Genomic DNA, 11,699 nt, shown 5'->3' with positions numbered 1-11,699 from the left:
GTTGGGGAAGAAGTTTTATACTATGTAGATTGTAGTAGTAAATTATTTGTATAGGAAGAGGTTTAAATGTGAGCAACTGAATAGCAGCACATAGTTTAACAGATATCAGTGTATATCGTGGTCAAACAATATCATTAATTTATATCAATTCAATGTTAATATTGCATTCTTTTGTAACTTTTTAGTAATTCCATTCTAAATAAGGACCAATACAAGGTTAAAAAATATTAGTATAACAATACAAAATTCTCAATACGAGACGTTTCACACTGTTTGGTCCACATTGCATAATAAGTAATAACCATGCAAAAAATAAAAAAAAAATAAAAAAAATTCACGTGAATATGTGCAATTTGTTTTTTGTTAGAATCTTACGTTTTGTGAAAAAAAAATACTCCACTAATTTAAAGATGATAATCGAGAGAGGCGTTGTATTGGAGGTAGAACATGGTGGCAAAGATAGAAGAATGGTTTTGATTGTATTTTTCTGTTATGTTTTGAATAGGTTACACATGTTCCCTTTTATAGGGGAATTACAACCATAGGAAATACCACCATTACACTAGGAACTATCACTAATTAAATGTATCTAGGAAAGTTCACTCATTTATTGTAATACCAATTACCAAGTTATGGAAACTTGGTACTAGCCGTTATTCTCTTCTTTTTGACACTCCCCCTCAAGTTGAACAATGGTATCTCCAATGTTCAACTTGGCCAAAACTTCTCTAAAAATTCTGGGATTCACTGCTTTGGTTAGGATATCAGCCAATTGTTCCTCGGATCGCACAAACGGGAATTCTATGACTCCACCTTCCAATTTTTCTTTAATGAAGTGGCGATCGACTTCAACGTGTTTGGTTCGATCATGTTGTACTGGATTTTCTGATATGCTGATTGCCGCTTTATTGTCACAGAATAACTTACTCTTTCGGTTTGGGGGAAAACCGATCTCAGTAAGTAATCTCCTAAGCCATATGATCTCCATGAGTCCACTCTTGATGCCTCGGAACTCTGCTTCAGCACTTGATAAGGCTACAACCTTTTGCTTCTTACTTCTCCAAGTAACTAGGTTGCCTCCGATGAAGGTAAAGTATCCACCGGTTGACTTTCTATCGACTGGATTACTTGCCCAATCGGCATCTGTATAGCCATCTACTTCAAGGTCCTTTCCTTTTCTTAAGAACACTCCATAATTTGTTGTGCCCTTGAGGTATCTTACTATTCGTAAGGCTGCGTTCATGTGTTCTTCTTGTGGTTGGTGCATGAACTGGCTGACAATTCCTACTGCATATGCAATGTCTGGCCTGGTGTGCGACAGATAGAGTAATTTCCCTACTAACCTTTGATATTTCTCTCGATCTGCAGGTTCAGCTCCCTCAACAATTTTTAGCCCATGATTCGGTATCATTGGTGTGTCAGCAGGCTTGCAATCTAAGAGGCCAGTTTCTGCCAACATGTCGAGGACATATTTTCTCTGTCTTAAGAATATTCCATGATTCGACCTGAGCACTTCAATTCCTAAGAAGTATTTTAGAGGGCCGAGATCTTTCATGTCAAATTCTTTAAACAGATTGATCTTGAGGTTGTTGATTTCTTCTGTGTCATCCCCTGTGATGATCATATCATCGACATAGATGATGAGACAAGTTATCTTATCTCCTCTCTTTTTTGTAAAAAGCGTATGATCAGAAAGACTCTGTTTGAACCCATGCTTGACCATTGCTTGGCAAAATCTTCCAAACCAGATTCTTGGGGACTGCTTCAAGCCGTAAAGAGTTTTCTTTAATCTGCACACTTGCCTGTAACCAAATTCGGTCTCAAATCCAGGTGGAACTGCCATATAGACCTCCTTTTCTTCACCTAATTCTCCATGGAGGAATGCATTTGTCACATCAAATTGATGTAGCGACCAATCCTTACATGCTGCAACTGACAATAATGCCCGGATCGTGTCAAGTTTAGCAACTGGGGAGAAAGTCTCGTCGTAATCAATTCCATACACTTGAGTATATCCTTTGGCCACCAATCGCGCCTTATATCTCTCGATTGATCCATCTGCACGTCTTTTGATGGTGAACACCCATCTACACCCGACTGGTTTCTTCCCTTCTGGTAGACTACATTTTTCCCACGTTCCATTTTTGATCAGGGCATCAATTTCCTTTTTCATGGCTTCTCTCCAATGTTTGTGCTTAACAGCTTCTTGGAAAGACTGAGGAATTTCTTCTTCTTCATATAGGGCAACCTCGAATGCTCTGGCCATCTCTGTGAGGTGTCTTTGAGCTATGTTTGCTATTGAATACGTTGTTTTCCTTCCTTTCCAATCTGGAGAGTATCTTTTGGGAGGGATCCCCCTTGTACTTCTGTGTGGCAGTTCATACCGCTTCTCACTGTCCCCTTCTTGGCCTTCACTGTAAGTGTTAGTGATTTCTAAAGGAACTATGTTGAGTTCAGCAAGATTGTTTACCTCAGGATTCGAAGACGGAGTTGATGGTTGGGTGATGTCTCCAAACTCTGCGGCCTGACTAGTGGATTTTGATAGCTCATTGGCATGGCTTGTTTCCTCGTTTAAGTTGAGTTCTGTGCCAATGATAGGTCTGTTTTCCTTCCCCTCATCTCCCCCTTGCTCGGTTTCCCCTAGTATAGGTTCCGGCTGATGGATTGCGTCCGTTGGGATGTATAGCCAATTTAGTGGGTCGCTAATTGGTCTATGTGGTTGGCTCTCCCCCTGACCGCTAGATTGGCTATAGTAGTATTCTCCCTCAACAAAATCACAGTTCATGGTAGTATACATGTGCTTATTTATAGGGTCATAGCACCGATAACCTTTCTGATTGACCCCATACCCGAGAAAAACACATTTAACGGCACAAGGAGAGAATTTGGTACGGTCATGTTTCGGGATGTGGACAAAGACTGTACAACCAAAGACTTTCGGGTCAAGGGTGAGATAGGTTGGTTTCTGTATGGCTTCATGGTTGATAAAAGTATCGATGGGAGTTTTGAAGTTGAGGATACCTGTTGGAAGACGGTTCATAAGGTACACAGCGGTGGCTATAGCTTCTGGCCAAAAAGATGTGGGGATTTTTGACTCGATGAGGAGAGCCCTGGTGATTTCTAGGATATACCTATTTTTCCGTTCTGCTACCCCATTCTGTTCAGGTGTGTATGCACAAGAAGTTTGATGGATAAGCCATTTTTCAAGAAAGAAGGATTTCATGTTGGCATTTAAATATTCCCCCCCATTGTCGGACCGTAAGACTTGGATATTTTGTTTATACTGAGTTTGGACCATGCTGTAGAATTGGGTGAATTTTTCAAAAACCTCAGTCTTATTTTTTAAGAAGTAGACCCAAGTCATACGAGAAAAGTCATCTATAAACAGGAGAAAATAACGGAGACCCTGGCCCCCATTGATTGGGGCAGGACCCCAAACGTCAGAGTGAATCAGAGAAAACGGGGTAGACACTCGAGTATTATTCAGTTTAAAAGAATGACGATGGCTCTTGGCCAAATGACAAGTTTCACAATCAAGAGAGTGCACACTAGAAAACATCTTAGGAAACATTAATTTCAGATATCCTATGGAAGGATGTCCTAACCGATGATGTAAAAGCCAAGCCTTTGTTGTAGTTGCTTCACGGGTTAGTAATGCCGCACTTTGTTGAGCTATCTCATCCACGTAGTACAATCCACTTCGTTCAGTGCCACGCCCAACTATCATCCCCGTCTTGGTATCCTGTAACACGCAAAAACGAGGTTGCATCAGTAATTTACAGTTTAACTCCTTGGTCACCTGACTAACAGATAATAATTTGTGTGAAAAAGTTGGGACAAAGAGGCAGTTAGAGAGCCGGAGAGTTGGAGAAATATTGATAGTGCCTGCCCCCTCGACTCGAGCTAAATCCCCCCCGGCAGTTTGGACATAGGTTTTAGTCGGTTTAGATATTGTGGAGAAGTCATTTGGATCGAAGGAGACCGTGTCAGTAGCCCCACAGAAATCCATTTGTGCTCCTTTTGTTCGACTGTGGTGGATGAGGTAAAGGCTAAGGCTTTAAAAGGGTTATGACACGGGATATTAGGTTGAAAGACTAGCCCGTCTGATTTGTCGGGGAATTTTTTGGAAATTTTTGGGGCATTTTTAGGATTTTCGGAAGTGTTGAGGTAAGTTTGGGGTTTTGTGGTGGTATTGGGGTTAAATTTGAAAGGTGAGGAAGTAGTGGGGTGATTTCGGGTAGGATTAGATACTCGGGAGTTGGGGGGGAATTTAGGAAACTTCTGGGGGGGCGATTCGAATTTCCGAAATTTGTTAAAATAACCCCCAAATCCCTCAGCCCTAATTTCATACGGCGCCTCAATCATCTTCTCCTCTCCAACTCTCAATTCGGCCTCTGTCGTTCCGTCGGTGCTGGTGAGCGTTGACGCCACCGTTGACGCCGGGTTACCTTCCGACCAGACCCGGGCGATTGAGACCGATGCGACGGCTTTTTCATCCCCGCCGTTCCCCGTCGCGACGAAGCTGTGGCGACCCGGACCTGGAAGCTGTCCGCCGCCGTTCCCCACCGTGTTGGCTTGACCGACGTTGCCCGCCGAGCTCTCGGTGTTGGTGGCTCGGTCCCCAACGGTCACCGCCGCTGTTGCTCTGCCTCCTCCACCCCGATTCCGGTTCTGCCTTTTCTTCATGTCTTCCCACCAATCGGGAAATCCGTGGAGGTGGAAGCATGTATCCACCGTGTGCTTCTTCCCACCACAGTGGCTGCAAGTCATTTTGCTCTTGTCGGTTGGAGTCGCAGATCCGGCAGAGAACTTGGGTGGCGGTGGTGGTCGGCTCCGGTTCATCGCTGCTAATCCGGCACCTATTCCAGCTCCTTGTGAATCTCCAGAGAGTTTGTAAACCCGCTCATTAGCCGATTCGCGTCTTACCAATCCGTAAGCGCTTTGTACAGTGGGTAGTGGATCTTTGTTTAAGATTTCCCTCTTTAATGCATCATATCTTTCATCCAACGCCCATAGAAACTGATATAATCTATGCCTTTGAGTGTTGCTGTTGTATTTCTGAATAGATGATGGAGTATCCATCGGATTTGGATCCATTTCGTCGATGGAAATCCAGAGCTTATGGAACTTATTCCATAAGTTTTCAAGGCTCATATTCCCCTGCTTCATGTTGTACGCTTGCCTGTGCAGATCCGAAACTTGGAACGGATCAGTTCCACTCCCGTATGTAATGGCCAGACCCTCCCATAGGTCTCGGGCCGTTGCGTATTGTGATACTTCGTTGACAAGATTGGCTTCGATGTTGTTTATAATCCAGTTGAAGCAGCAATGATCTCTCTGCTTCCACTTCGGATAACCGGGATCACTAGTTGGGGGAGGGTCGGTAACTCCGTTGATGTGAGACGACAGACCCTTCCCTCCGATTGCGTGTTCCATCAAAGTTGTCCAGAGGGAATAATTGTCGCCATTCAATTTGGTTTGAAGGTGTATCTCCCCCAATGATTCTGGTTGATTTGAGGGTGGAGGGGGCTGTTCTTGAGCTTTTGGTGGTATATTGATTTGCCTAAGGAATTCGGCTAATTGGGCAGCGAATTCCCCTGAGAAATTCATTAATGGTTGGTTGGTGTTTGTAGCTTCTGAGTCAGATCCTGACATGGCTTTATTTCTGATTTTGCAGGTTTAAAATAAAAGGGCCGGGAAAGGTATAAGGCCGGGAAGGGTATAACCGGGACGGTGATGAGAATTTTCTGAGTCCCACACCGTTGCAACCTGCTCTGATACCATCTTAAAGATGGTAATCGAGAGAGGCGTTGTATTGGAGGTAGAACATGGTGGCAAAGATAGAAGAATGGTTTTGATTGTATTTTTCTGTTATGTTTTGAATAGGTTACACATGTTCCCTTTTATAGGGGAATTACAACCATAGGAAATACCACCATTACACTAGGAACTATCACTAATTAAATGTATCTAGGAAAGTTCACTCATTTATTGTAATACCAATTACCAAGTTATGGAAACTTGGTACTAGCCGTTATTCTCTTCTTTTTGACAGGTTAAAAAATATTAGTATAACAATACAAAATTCTCAATACGAGACGTTTCACACTGTTTGGTCCACATTGCATAATAAGTAATAACCATGCAAAAAATAAAAAAAAATAAAAAAATAAAAAAAATTCACGTGAATATGTGCAATTTGTTTTTTGTTAGAATCTTACGTTTTGTGAAAAAAAAATACTCCACTAATTTAAATCAAGAGAGTTATATTGAATTTAAAGTTTTAAGATATTTTTAATGAAAAGGAAAGTGATTATTTTTAATTTGATATAATTGTATTTACTTATTAAAAAAATACAACACTAATAGCTTTATAAATACATTACAGAATGGTTGTGATGATATTCGTGTTGTTTGATATGTGCTTTTCATTTTTTTATCTAGAAACTTATAATATGAGTAGGTCTTAGTTTTATATTAGAGGATCAATTTCATCCTAATGCAACTCTAGTGAGAACACAACATCTTAGATAAGAATTAAGAAAAATATAGAATAAAGGTTAATTTCGGTTCTAAACATATAACCAAAATATGAATTTGGTCCAAAATATTCACTTTTTGAAAAATAGGTCCATAATAAATGAAATTCTTGCCGGATTGGTCTTTTTTTTAAGGTTCCGTAAAAAAAACTAACGGCCATGCAACTGTGAAATTCGCTTTGACCGTTTGTTTTTTTGACTGAACCGTTAAAAAAGGAACTACTTCGGCGCCATTCTCATTTTGTTATGGACCAATTTTTTAAAAAGTGAATTTTTTGAACCAAATTCATATTTTGAACTGGTCATATGTTTAGGATCAAAATTGACATTTACTAAAAAAAAATTATACTACCGCTTATTGAATTGGATTGAGTGGAAGTGATTAATTTTGAAAAACAAAAGAACTCAAGTAAAACTAATTCCAAAAGGAACCCTAAATAATTTATTTATTTTTATAAATGAAACCTTAATTCCAAAATTATATTTAACCAAATAGGACAAAATATTGCTATCAATCTACTTTCGAACATTTTTGTGGTGATTAAATCCAACCAAGCATTTGTCGTGCATTTAATAACTACTAATTAAAATGTTAGGCTGATGAGCCTGTCTTGCTTCCTTTTATTTGCTCTTAATTTCCCATTACATAAAGTCTTATTGGGCTCTCATGGGCCATGGCTGGCCAGAGCCTCGAGGCATCAAAATAAATTAGTTTTGTCAATTTTCTTTTATTATAGAATTATTTTGCATTTAACAGATTGGAGAATTGAGATTCAATATTTAGCCACTTATCTTAATGTCGGCCATACTATACGATGTTTGAATTGTTGTTTGTCAATATTATATCTTTAGGGTTGTTACAAAAAAACTAGTAAAAATCTTTAGATTGTTTATTTATGCATCTATAGCGAAATCATTTTTATGTTAGTAATATAAAATATGGACAAAGAAATAACTAGGAGTAGTACAATTTTTAGACGCAAATCGGAGTCTTAAATGTTTGGATGTTCTTCTCATCAAAGCTATGTCTCCTTTTATCCGATTTTACATTATTTAATATTTTATAATTCATTCTAGATTTATATAAATAGAGTCTTCATCAATTGAGATTTTTTAGCCTAATTGAGAATTGTGATACATTATCATCCATTCATTTTTATTAAATGAGTGGTCCAGAATTTGCCACATGAAAAATATTTTTAGATTAATTAATTATGAAATGGCATAATGGTAATTTTTTATTTTTTTAGATTATTGCACTCTCTCTCCAATTCAGCAATGGCTTCGGCGCTCTCCTCTGTAACCCTCTGCACCCCTCTTGCCCCACTCCCTCCACCGCTCACCCCGCCCCCACATTTCCTCGCCACACCATCGAATTCCCCATCAAAACCTCCCCCCACACACCTCCGCCGCCGCACTGTAAAGAACTGTGGAAAACCATGCGAAGAAAAATGTAAATGAACATAACTCAAAATAGATGGTGAAGAGCCTCGGCAGCTATTTCATTGATTGATTAACTTACATCCCGATCCTATTACATATACTGCATATTGGAAAGATCTAGAATCTCTCCTTAATCTTCATACTTTAACAACGTTAATCAAAACTAACTCTGTTAATCAAAACTAACTCTGCAACGATTCCTTCATCTTTAATCCACGTATCAACACGTCTCTCCAAGTACAAGTGTGGTCCTCCATCTTAGTTGTCTTGCTTGGCTTGTCCTTGGCTTCAGCTCGTGGCTCTCCTTGCACAGCACATGCTTCAATCTTCTTTGTCGCATTCGCATCGATGCAACGTACAGTGAGGTCCAGTGGATTGGCGCCTCGATCCACAGCTTGATCAACTTGGCCATTACGACCATGATTCATGGCTTGATCAAGTTGGCCGCCTTTACGACCATGATCAACACGCTTGATCGATGGCGTGATCAAGTCATCTCGTTCAACACACTTGATCGATGGCTTGATCAAACCATCTCCTTCTTGGTCGCCATTTCGTTCAACACACTTGATCGATGGCTTGATCAAGTCATCTCCTTCTTGGTTGATCAAGACAATCTTGAGACTTCTAACACGCACCACACACCTCCGCCCCCTCGCCGCCGTCGATCCTCCGAAGAAAGTCGTCGAGCTCGGCGACCAGATCTCGAACCTCTCCCTCGCCGACGCTCAGAAGATCGTCGAGTACCTCCAGGACAAGCTCGGCGTCTCCGCTGCCTCATTCGTCTCCGCTCAAATGGCTGCTGGAGATCGTCTCCGACGAGATCTGCAGCAGGACAAGGCGAGCTCGTGCGCACTGAAGCTGCTGGTGCAGATGCTTTCATTTGCTTCGTTCCTGTTTCTGATCAACTCCAATATGTAAGTTTTGCTTTCATTTGCTTTGTTTCTGATCAATTTGCTAGATCTGTTTGAGAATTCATTGCCTTTGCTTCGTTTTGCTTGATTTCGAATCAAAATCATGTAATTTAATTCCTAACTAAACTTGATTTTGTCTACGACTTAAGTGAACATTTAGTTTTCAGGTTGATTTGTGTATTTTAATTTGCTGCAGAATGGAAAAAACGTTGACGTTTACACCCAAAAATATCCTCATCACTGGTGTTGCTTCTTAGAGCATCCCCCGTGGTTGAAGGACGGCGTCCGTTAGTCCGTGCCAGCGGCACGACACCCGCTGTCCGCCGCTGGCACGGCGTTGCTCGATACATCGAGCACGTCCGTGCCAGCAAACAGCTGACGTGTCCTCCTCTGATTGGCCACCGGCAATACCGTTGGCAATTTTTTTTTAAATCGGATTTTAATTAAAAAATCTAATTAAAAATAAAAACAAAATATTTTCCCACTTCCCAAAAAATTATATCTGTTTTCTCCTCACTTTTAATTTAATTTTCGATTTTTTCCCCCAAAAATTCACATTTTGATCTATAAATACCCAACTTCCACACAAAATTTCACACCACACTACACAATTCTCATCTAAATTCTCTCATTTCCATTCTTACAATTCTCAATCTTTCTTTCACACTTACAACAAAAAAATGTCCGACTCCGGTGATCAACCCTCCAACTCCCGCGATTGGAACCACGAATGGTTCGGCTCGCAACCATTCCCTAGTCCGGAAACGGAATTTTCGGCCTCTCCTCAAACCCAAAGTTCGCAAGCTCCGAATGGCTATCGGCCTTACCCGGTGGACGACCAAGATGCCCCCGAGGGGCAATACGGGTGGGCACCCGAACCACCCGTACCTAGAGCGGGAGGGAGCGGCGGCTCTCAAACTCATCATGTTCCTACTCGTGGTGTCCGCACCCCGTACACTCCGGGGGAGATGGATCAATTATTCAAAGTGTTTTTGTCTATCTCCGAAGATCCGGAGATTGGCACTAACCAATCCGGGGACCATTTTTGGTGACGCATCTGTCACCGGTACAATCAAAACTAGCCGGTTGGAACAATCAAGTGCAACGAGAGTATGGTGCGCAATGTCATATACATAGCCAACGAAGAAATCCAAAAGTTCCAGGGGTATTACCTCCAGGAAGAGCGGTCGGCGGGGAGCGGCAGAAGCGATGTCGACATCATCAATGTCGCGTTGGCGACCTACCAATCCCAACACTATAAACCGTTCAAGTACCTCCATGTTTGGCAGGAGGTGTGTGTGCATCCGAAGTATAGGGGAGGCGTATCATCCTACTCTAGCTCCTCCGGAAAACGGTCGAGGTTGGTATCCCTATCCGACGCCGGCTCCGATGAGGTGTCAACCCAGCTCGCCGGAGCTAACTTGGGTAGCCCCGACGCAGGCCCGAGTAGTTCCCAACGCCGGCCGCAAAGAAGGAAGAAGTCGACGGCCAACCACCGTCGCGCCGCGACTCCTTCCGCCCCCGATCCCGCTCCCTTTGTGCCACCTCAACCCCCCACCAACTCGTTGTGGGAGGTTTTGGCCCAACTCAATTTGGCCAATAGGTCAACTATGACCCCCCGAGCAACTTCGATCGCATGTGGCAATGATACGGGGTCTCCAAATAACATTGGCGGTAGAGCCGGATGAATAGTCTTCCACAGGGGTATTTTTAGCCTTTAATTATGTAATTTTTATTTTTTAGGATTTTAATTATATAATTTTTAATTTTTAGGATTTTAATTATGTAATTTTTAATTTTTAGAATTTTAATTATGTAATTTTTATGTTTTTATAATTTTCAATAGTATTCCGGGTAATTTTAAAGCATTTTAATATTGTAGAAATGTTTTTATTTAAATTGAATAATAGAATGGTGGGACCCTTGAGCTTGTCCTTGCGGAAGAGCACAAATGTGGTGTTGTGCTCTTGTCTAAGGACATGGAGTAAAAATGGGTCCGGGCCCACATCCGTGCTCGTTGGCAAGAGCACGAATGTGGATGCTCTCAGATTACTGAGTCCTGTTCTCAGATGGTTCTTCAAGTTCGGGATAGAATCGATTGTTATAGGATTTGAACTTTTTTGCAAGCTTAATTATTGATTCGTTTATGGAATTGGAAGTTTTAGGGTTTGGATTATCAATTGTGTTGGATGTGAGCTGGATTGGGGAATCAAGTTTAATCATAATGCACTCTAGGTGTTTGGTGATATTCCCCAGTTGAGAATTAGTTGCTAAGACTTAAATTCAAAATTTAGTTATCTGCATTTTTTAATGTCAACTACGCACATATAATGTCTACTACATATATAATCTATGTCAACTACATATACAATTCATGTCAACTACACACATATAATGTCAACTATGTATACAATCCATGTCAACTACATATACAATTCATGTCAACTACACACATATAATGTCAACTACATATACAATTCATGTCAACTATACACATATAATGTCAACTATGTGTACAATCCATGTCAATTACATATATAATTCATGTCAACTACATACATATAATGTCAATTACATACATCTACATTACTACATATATTATATGTAAAACGTTGTTGTTGACATAAATAATATAGGTCGTTGACATGAAAATATTTGTTGTTGACATTAATTATTTGTAAAATGTTGTTGTTGACATAATAGTTGACATAAATAATGTTTGCGTTGACATCGTAGTTGACATAATGTCTTTGTAGTTGACATCGCGCGAAAATTGTGAATGAGTGGCTGAAATGCATCTTAG

Source organism: Salvia splendens, chromosome 10 (assembly GCF_004379255.2).
Source record: "Salvia splendens isolate huo1 chromosome 10, SspV2, whole genome shotgun sequence".
NCBI lineage: Eukaryota > Viridiplantae > Streptophyta > Magnoliopsida > Lamiales > Lamiaceae > Salvia > Salvia splendens.
The sequence above is the reverse complement of the archived record's forward strand: the minus strand, read 5'-3'. Positions refer to the sequence as shown.